Source organism: Myiozetetes cayanensis, unplaced genomic scaffold (assembly GCF_022539395.1).
Source record: "Myiozetetes cayanensis isolate MyiCay16 unplaced genomic scaffold, myiCay2020 scf889, whole genome shotgun sequence".
Classification (NCBI taxonomy): Eukaryota; Metazoa; Chordata; class Aves; order Passeriformes; family Tyrannidae; genus Myiozetetes; species Myiozetetes cayanensis.
In genome coordinates, this window is record NW_026088173.1 from 1,962 (window position 1) to 11,982 (window position 10,021).

A 10,021-nucleotide genomic window follows, 5' to 3' on the forward strand; every position below is an offset into this window, starting at 1 on the left:
CAATAATTTCAAAAGATGTATTCTTGGACCCCGTGGTGTGCAGGAAATACACTTAGATGAGACTTTGAATTTCTATTATATCAGATATGGATCCAATCAAAGCCTGGAAGAAACTCAATGAGCCAGATTTTATTGTTGTTGTGTTGCCCGTAACAAGAACACAAACCAACAGAGTGTCAGTTTATGCGGTGCTTTATTAAGGGCCCGGGAAACCTGAGGACTAACGTCCCAAGTCAGGATTCCAAAGACCCTCATGTTGACTACATCTTTTATACTCTTTAACAAACAAGGCTACGTGATTGGCTCATACATCAAAGTAAACACACCAGTTATACATAAACTTACATATATCACCCGATTACAATCCACCGTTCACCCCCTATCATAAATCTACCTCAACGGTCTAACTCTAAACTTTGTGTAACTGCCTCCCACCACCAGACCACATCCTATCTCTAGTTACAAATCATCTTGTACCGGTTCTGCATGCTTGACTTAATCCTTTGATTATTGTTTCTTCTCGATCAACACATTCTTAACTCTAACAAGTCCTAACTTGTGCCTGGCAGGGCCTCTTTCAGGCCTGCTCTACAAGGCAAGCCTTGACCACAGTACTACTAATGCTATAGTTACTGCAACAGTTGCACACATAGATATGGAGCCCCTGGTGGTCTAGTGGTAAAGGCGCGGCGCTGCCACCGCCGAGACCCGGGTTCGATTCCTGGTCAGGGCCACTCCTGGGCAGGTGTGGAGCTCGTTAGCCTTAAAGGCAACCCACCTACGTCCTAAGGACCTCGCTGCCACCGTCCAAGCTCGCTTGGCCCCGGCAGATGAACCTTAGGATTAAAGGGTGGGCTCAGTTCTGCGCACACTGTGTCTCACCTAAAAAATCCAATGCGCAGGCTGGAAGGTGTAAAGACCTTCCCCGGATCTTCACTCGTGAAGACTGGCCATTAAGTAAGTTAACACATAGATATGTGCATTTTCTGATAGATACAGGTTTGCTGTAGAGTGTGTATCTTGTGGTCCTATGTTGACACCTTGTGGGTTTGTCTGTTAATACAGGTTTAGTGTGAAGGCCAAATATTTATTGGTCTGCAGTAACATCTTGTGGATTTTTGAGATAGTACAGGTTAGTTGTTAGTTTTGTGAAATTAAGGAGGTTTCAATCAAGAAGTAGTGTTTGAATTTGAAGAGTGGATGTTATTTGGAAATATAATATTTGTGATTGTCAGTATATTACAGATGTAATTGTTTATCTTCATATTGGGAGTTAAAATGAGTAAAGAAATAAATGCTAAAACTCCTCTGGGGTGTATATTAAAACATTGGAGAGATCTGGGAGGAATTCCCTGAAGGAAACCAAAATAGAAAGACCTTTTTGAAATAGTGCCAGAACTGGTGGCCACTGTATATATCCGATGATGGTGAAAAATGGCCATGGCAAGGAAGTCTTAATTACAACAGAATCCTACAGTTTCTGTTGTCCCTTTACAGGGAGCAGACGTGGGATGAGATGATGTATGCAGATATGTTTTTCACTTGAAGGAATAAACCTGAGTGGCAGAAAATTGTGGTATTAATAGAGCCCCCCAGGACCCCCCTATGCCTGCAGCAAAGGTCAGAGGGGTCTCAAGCTGGGAAAGAGAGAGAGTGATGAGGAAAGTATCACAGAACCTCCTGAACTGCAGCCTCACTGTAGAGCACCAGAGCCAAATGGGTAAAACTAAAATTGAGACTGGCCACACAGTTGCTCCTCTGAGGCAGGTAATGACACCTGCAGGTCATCAGGCAAAAGGGAAAGTACCTTTTTCAGCAAGTGATTTAAACAGCTGGAGGGGAGAAGCAAAACTATGTAGAGAAAATCCTGAGAAGGTGGCTGAGAGATTTGAATTATTTGTGAAAAATCAGGACATTGATTGATCAGACATAGATTTGATACTCTCAGAACTGACAGAGACAGAAAAACAGCTCATAATAAAAGCAGCAAGAAATCATGTGGAAGGACAGATTACAACAAATGTTTTAAGAGGAGACACAGATGATATTTTTCCAGCAGGAAAACCTCACTGGGACCCGAACAACCCTGAGCATTCTAAGTTATTGGATCAGTAGAGAATATTGGTCCAGGTGGGATTGTGAAGCCCTACACCCAAAGCAGTGAATTGGGCTGCCTTGTACGATGTAAGGCAAGGATGGGATGAGACGGTTGATGCCCAAAAAGGCGGAGTAAAAACTGTTTACAGACAAAATTGTAAGTCTTTAAACAGCAAGGTATTTATAGAAAGTGGACGGACAGCCTTCCAGCTATTGCTGGGAAAACAGGCTCCGAGCTGGTTAGGTCAGAATGAGTCATTTATACAGTTTTGGCAATGATTACAACATAATTACATCCATATTCATATTATTGCATCATTAGATTACAATATTCATAGTGGGTGGAGTCAGGGCGGAGTTTGAGGTGTGGTCTCTATTTTGAGGACTATTACAGTGGTACATCCGGTCTTTTCTTCATCCTAGGGTCTCAAATCTACTCTTCTTCCTCGGGTGACCTTGGTGACCTTCTATTCTTTCCATTTTTCTATGTTCTGATCGTCCAGGCTTGAAGAAAACCTTGGCTTCAGGCCTATTTCACCTATTCAAATGTCTACCTTAGCCTATTTGGCTATAATTTATTACCTCTGGGCTCTTTGTGCAATGTATCTGTGGGTTAGGTCTACAGAATTTGTACAGAACAAAATCGCTTTAGAGCAATACAGAAACGCGGGGGTGGAGATAAGGGGTTCTTACAGTAAAAGTGTTTTCGATTAACTCTTCTAAAGCCTTGTCTTCCTTCACCCCCACGGCATTCTTAGACACACTTAGAGCTGCCAGGAGAAAATACACTGCCCTGGATCCATCAATGTTTCAATATTATTAATATAAGAAATAAAGGGTCCAGTGGGCTGGAGAGACACCAATGTGGTGTGTAGCAAAAGATGGTTCATTTAAACAGACAAAAGTTTAAATAGTGGTTTCAAACTTTACCACTTCATAACATGTGACTTTCTTGACCAATGCTAAACAAGCCCTTCATTGCACATGTGTGATAGAGCACTTTATGGACTACAACTCTCAGGGTGCCTTTCTGGCCCCCTTCCTGTAACCCGAACACCACATCTCCCCTGTCTTTATTACAACAAGATACAGAACAGTGCAAATTTGAAATCCTTTAGTTACCTACTTCTTAACAGAACATTTTTCATTTGATATAGTAACCTTTAATAAACTTTATTACATTTATTGACTTGCAAATTGAGGCAAGTCTTTACTTGAACCTTATTTACCTAAGGGATTCGTGCAATTGGGTCGAACAAAACTTCATTGAACAAAATCCATATATACCCAATGGTCTCATGCAACTGGATAGAACAAAAACTTTATTATCTGAGGGCCTATATATAACTGGGGAAAACTTACTTTTACTTCAAGAAGAAAGGGTTAAGGGAGGATGCCTTGTTCTCAGCTGTCCCTTATTAGGGTGATGTGGCAGAGGTAGTGTTTGTGGTGTGAGTGTGCTTGTTCCAGGCATATGGCATAGGATGCATATTGGTTCACATACATTCCTACATTCACACAATCTCTCTCTCACTCATTCTTAGGCAGCTGCCTCAATCTTTCCTCATTCATGCATACCTGTAATCTGTATTTTGTCTTTATTTTTCAGCCACACATTTAAGATTTTAGGTAGTAACTGGTTGTGAGCTTGTCAGTCCTGTTTTAAAGGGGAATTAGTATAAGGAATCGATAGGCCTAACAATCTTAAATGAGATCTGTTCTGATCCAGCACCTGCTTAGGCACATGCATATTCTCTTTCCCCCATTTTTGGTTTCGAACACTAAAGGTTTATGAGTTCAAAGATACAATCTTGGTAAGTAACATCCGGATTTCTGAGTTTGCACCTAGAAAAATGAACAGATAAGTCACTATTACAATTTGTTAACACAGCTTGAAATCCAGTGTCTTCTGTGAGAAGTCAATTTAAGCTGCTCATTCCAAGTCAGCTCTGGTTGTTGAGGTGTAGCCAGTTTTCAACTTTTGTTTACTTGCTCCTTCTAGTTGCTTCTAGTTGCTCTTTACCTTTATCAAAAAGCTTGTAATTTTGTTATGAATAGTTCAGTCAGTTTGAAGTGATTATTGTGGTAGAAACAGATGTGAGTTAGGTAATTTCACAGCTTTTGGAAGCTGAAGGCTTAATAATGATTTTTTCTTGATATTGTATACACTTTCTGGGACAACAGAATATTTGTAGGTATTAATTAATAAAAAATAGAAATACTTAAAGATACTAACTATATTATTTGAACAAGACAGTTATAAGAGTTAAACTTATGTACATGCACAGCCTGCAGCAGAGATGGCCAAGGGCTCTGGCAGGGCTGCAAGGCCCAAAGGCACCCAGGCCTTTGTGCCCTTGGCTCTGGCAGCTGCCTCTGCCCCTCAGGCCACCACAAGCAACTTTCCTTTGTCTGCCTGCACTCCTGGCCTGCAAGGATCTGCTCGAAGGAGTCCCTGGGGAGGCTTTGTCAGTGCCTGCCCTCAGTGGGGCCCAGCAATGCTTCAAGGGACTGGGAGTTTGGCTTCTGACTTCTTGAGCAGCTTCTTCAATCTTCTCTCAGTACTTCAGCATGATGGACTTGTCTGTAAACACACCGTGGGGCTCATTAAAATACAGAAAAACAAATTATTCTCCTTCCTTTAATTACCTTCATATCTTTCAACAACTAATTGGTGTTTATTTGTAGTTTTGCTAAGTAGGAAAATTTTAAAGTGGACCTCTCAAAAATATATTTTTTCTATGAAAGGGAGTGATTTGCACAGAGCCTTGGGATGCAAGTGGGCAAGGGGTACAAATGATTTGGGCACAAATACAAAGAGGCAGAAGAGATTAGTAGAACCTAATCACTGACCAACTTAACAGTTATCAAGTGATTGAGTAGCACATGCTACAATTTTCACAGTGACTGAATTACAGATTCACAATAACAACACTCACCCCACAGTCTATTCATACCCACACCCAGGCAGAGATGTGTAGACACATCAAGATCTGGGTGTGTAAAGCCCCTCTCCAAAATTCTCTTGGTTGTCAGTGAAACACCCCCACACATCCCGTTGTGTTTCCCAACAGACAAGGTTCCACCAGGCCCTGCAGGGTCACAATGGCCCCTTCATTCCATGAGTTTCCTTGGCTGCAGCATCAAAGGGATGGCTGAGGGTTATCAAGCATTGGAACAGAATGACCAGGAAGTGGTTGAGTCACCACAGAATCACAGAATTGTTAAGGGTGGAAAAGATCTCTGAGATCATGGAGTCCAACCATTAACCCAGCACTGGCATCTTCACCACTGTCCCCAAATGCCACAGCTCAGTGTTTTCTAAACACTTCCAGGGATGGTGACTTTAAGATCCCAGATTTGAGGTATGAACTCATCAAGTGGTTTTCCTTTAAAAAATATAGAAGGCATCAAAAATATCCACCCTCCAGATATTTGAAAAAGGACTTCAGTTCTTTAAGTACCTTGAGGGAGCACAGTGGAAAAGATGCAACACACTTTTGACCTCTCAGGAGGTCAAATATCACACTTTTACTGGTAAACTTGAGAAAATAACACGAGCTTGGCAAAAGATGAAAGGGCAACATTCCACCAGAAAAGAGCATTGCCCAAAGCATTGATTGAGCACAGGCCAACCCAGACAAGTCAGCAAAAAAACAACCCATCCAGTTTTAAGTTTCCTAAAATATTATGAGAGATTGAGAGAATAAGAAGAAGTAAGGAAAGAGAGAAGTGCAGCTCCCACCCGCAGTCTGGTGCCAGTGCAGCTTCCCTGTGCCCAGATGGAGGGTCCGACCACGCGATAGCCACACGGGGGCTCCTTTGATTTGCTCTGCCCCCTGTGCCCACCCCCCAGGGGGGACTTGTGGCCCACTGGCCACTCTGGGGCTGCAGGAGGGTGAGGGGCAGAGCTGCTGGTGTGCTGGAGCCAGTGTGGGGCTGGGTTAGGGGCTCCAGGCTGTGGGATGGGGCAGTGCTCCCGGGCTGCTTTGGACTGACAGCAGCTCCAGGGCTGCCCAAGGAGGCTCCAAGGGCTGGGCAATGGAACAGGGCACCACCTCACCTTTGGCAAATTCCACCCATCCCTTCTCCACCCACACACTGGAGTTGTTCTGAGTCAAGAATTATCCCAATAATCCAGTGTCTCACAGGTTCCTTTATTCCATGAGGTTCCACGGTGTCACAATGGTCCCTTACGCTCCATAGGCCCTGCACTGTCACCATGGTCCCTTGATTCCAGAAGATTCCCATATGTCACAGTGGTCCTGAGGATTCCATGAGGTTCTGTGGTGTCCCAATTGCACAGTGATTCCATCAGGTCCAGAGTGTCCCAGCACTCCTTTGAATCCATGAGGCCCTGCAGTGTCACAATGGCCCTTGGTGCTCTGAGGTTGCCCAGGGTCACAATGGCCCCTTTGTCTCCACATGGCCCTGCAGGGTCACAGTGTCACAGTGTCACAGTGTCACAATGCCCCCTTGATTCCAGGAGGTTCAGCACCTTCCCGGGACTCCTTTGGTTCTGTGATGCCCTAGAGTGTCATCAAGGCCCCTGGATTCTGTGAGCTGCCCCAGTGTCCAAGGGCCTTTGGCTCCATAAGGCCTTGCACTGTGGCAATGGCCCTTGGATTCCAGGAGGTTCTAAAGTGTCACAATGGCCCTGATACCAAAAGGCAGCAGAAACAAACACCTCCACCCCAACTTGTAAGTATTAAGAAGCAGGAATTGTTCTTTATTCAGCACTGGACGTTGGCAGGGAAACTCCTCTAACTGAAGGTGTCAAATGACAGATGGACAGGGCTTCTTATTGCACACACTGGTTACATATTCATTAGATGTGCAGGTTTGCTTAATACATATTCATTAGTTTGCTTTACACAGTCACCCCCCTGGAGGTCCTTCTTTGGTCCTTCCAGGTCCAAACGTTGTTGTTGTCCCTCACTTCTTGAGCAGGCACATCATGATCGTGTTCCACTACAAAAAACTGTTATATTTGTTCTTCACCTTATCTGGGAACAGAGAGCTTATTGACATCCTGTTTGTTTGAAATACATCCCTGATCTAACTCTCCAGGACTTCTCTAAGATTACATTGTTCCTTCTTTGGGCATTCTGAGAGTCTTTGAGTCAAGTTTCTATGTTTCCCATCACCATCCCATGGCACATGCAGGACATCGAGGGGATCAGGCCCAGCAAGTGTGGGGTTGGGAAAGGCAGGTCCTGCCTGACCAACCTGGTCTCCTTCTGTTATAAATGACCCCCTCAGCAGCTGAGGGAAAGGCTGGGGATGTGTCTGTCCTGACTTCAGGAAAGCATTTGAGCCCACATCTCCCACAGCATCTCCTGCACAAACTGGCTGCTCATGGCCTGGACGAGGGAACTGTTTGCTGGGGGAAAAACTGGTTGATGGCCCAGGGAGTGGTGGGGATGGAACTAAATCCAGGTGGGGTCGGTCACTAGTGGGGTTCCCAAGGGCTCAGGGTTGGGGCTGCTCCTGTTTAACATCGTTATTGGTGATCTGGATGAGGGGATCGAGTGCCCCCTCAGGAAATTCGTGGATCCCATGAAGTTGGGTGTGATTGTGGATCTGCTGCAGGGCAGGAAGGCTCTGCAGAGGGATCTGGAGAGGCTGCATCAATCAGGCCAATTGTCAGGGCCGCACTTGGGTCACAAAAAACCCTGGAAGGCTCCAGGCGGGGGGCAGAGGGGCTTGAGAGCTGCTCAGCAGGAAGGGACTTGGGGTGCTGCTTGACAGTGCCTGGATATGAACCAGAGTGTGCCCAGGGGGGCAAGAAGGCCAAGGGCAGCCTGGCCTTTCTGGAGAACAGGGTGGCCAGCAGGACCAGGGCAGTGATTGCCCCTCTGTGCTGGGCACTGGGGAGGCCCCACCTCGAGTGCTGTGTCCAGTTCTGGCCCCTGAGTGCAAAAAGGCCCTGGAGGGGCTGGAGCGTGTTCAGAGAAGGGAACAGAGCTGGGGAAGGGTCTGGAAAACCTGTCTGATGAGGAGCAGCTGAGGGAACTGGGGTTCTTTAGTCTGCAGAAGAGGAGGCTCAGAGTGCACCTCATCACTCTCTACAATGACCTGAAAGGAGGTTTCAGTGGGGAAGGGGGGTCAGTCTCTTCTACAAAGCCTTTAGTGAGACCAAGAGGGGAAATGGCCTTGAGTTGCCTTGAGTGAGGTTCAGATTAGATACTACAAAATACTTATCTCACACAGAGAGTGTTTATGTGTTGGAACAAGCAGCCCAGAGAGGTGGTGGAGTCTCTGGAAGTGTTCAGATGGCATCTGGATATGGCCCCTCGGTATATGGTTTAGGGATAATTATGGTGGTGCTGTTTGACAGATGGACTAGAAGATCTTGAGGGTCCCTTCCAGCCACTCTCTAAAAGCCGAATCTCTCCCCTCGATTGTGTCCTCCCAGACTGCCCCAATCTGGCAGGTGAGGTCACCCCAGGACAGAGCAGAGCAGTAACACTGAAAGCACAGAAATTCTTGGCATCAAAGGGTCATTGTGACACTGGAGAAACTCATGGAATGAAGGGACCATTGTGAGACTGCAGGGCCTGGTGGAACCTTGTCTGTTGGGAAACACAAAGGGATGTGTGGGGGTGTTTCACTGACAACAGGGAGAATTTTGGAGAGGGACCTTTACACACCCAGATCTTGATGTGTCCACACATCTCTTCCTGGGCGTGGGTGTGAATTGACTGTGGTGTGAGTGTTGTTATTGTGAATCTGTAATTCAGTCACTGTGACAATTGTAGCAAATGCTATTGAATCGCTTGATAACTGTTATGTTGGTCAGTAATAGATTGCTACTAATCCCTGTTGCCCCCTTATTTTGTGTCCAAATCCTTTTTATCCTGACCCTCTTGCATTCCAAATCTCTGTATAAATCACTCCCTTTCACAGAAAAAATATATTTTTGTGACGTCCACGTTAAAATTTTCCTCCTTAGCTAAACTACAAAACAACTCCAATTAATTGTTGAAAGACATGATGACAATTAAAGGAAGGATGTCGTGGTTTTGCCCACCAGCCCATCCCTGGGGCTGAGGATGGTTTTGTCCAGGTGATTTCCTGACAAAAAACCAATCAAAAAGTTCAGTGACGCCTTTGCTAATTACATCTTTAAGAAAACGGAAGGGAAGGTGGTGACGCAGTTGAAATTAGGAACAGCAGCCATGTAGAAGGGTAGCGGGCCTGAGGAGGGCCAAGGCCCCCTCCTCCCCGGCTTGGGCCAGAGAGGGGGGCCAGGTGTAGCACTGAAGCCTCTCTTCTCTCTTGTGAGAGAGTGAAGAAAAAAGAAGTTTAAAAGACGAACTGCTTAGACGAGAAACTGCTGCAGAAGAATTCCAACCATGAGATAACAGAATTTTCAAAGTCAAAGCTGCAGTCACAGGAGAGAGAAGAAAAGTTCGAAGGGGGGAGAGCTGCTTTTTCTCCCTTCCGCTTTCCTTCCCTTCAGCAGGGTAAAGACTGAAAAATAAAACCCTGCCACCTGTAAAAGTTTGTTGGGGTGAAGAGACCCCCCCCCCCATGCGGCTCACAGAGGAGTTTGTGGATGCACCAGAGATTTGTGACTTTAACAGGGAGAAAGCCTTATGCTGGAGCAGGAGCGGCTCAGATGAGGCAGAGTTCTGTTGAAGACTTTGTGACCCTTGAAGGGGATGATGCTTATGCTGAAGCGAGATGGCTCAGATAAGCTCGGGATCTCAGTGAGAGATCCATGCTGCTGCTGTTAAGGATTTATAACCCTGAGGGGGATGACGACCTACGCTGGAACAAAAAACGGTTCGGGTAAGGATGTTGGGATCCATGTGTGGGATCCATGCTACTGGTGCTGGAAATTTGTGATCCTGAGAGAACCTACCCTGGAGCAGAAAAACGGCTCGGGTAGGGATGTTGAAGATTTATGACCCTGAGG

The 10,021-nt window shown here is 45.7% G+C and overlaps 1 non-coding gene across 1 annotated transcript; it reads left to right on the forward strand.

The window, feature by feature from the left end:
• The first annotated feature begins 660 nt into the window (after positions 1–660).
• TRNAG-GCC (transfer RNA glycine (anticodon GCC)) lies at positions 661–733 on the forward strand. Its single transcript has one exon. It is a non-coding gene; the product is annotated as a tRNA-Gly (tRNA).
• The last annotated feature ends 9,288 nt before the right edge of the window (positions 734–10,021 follow it).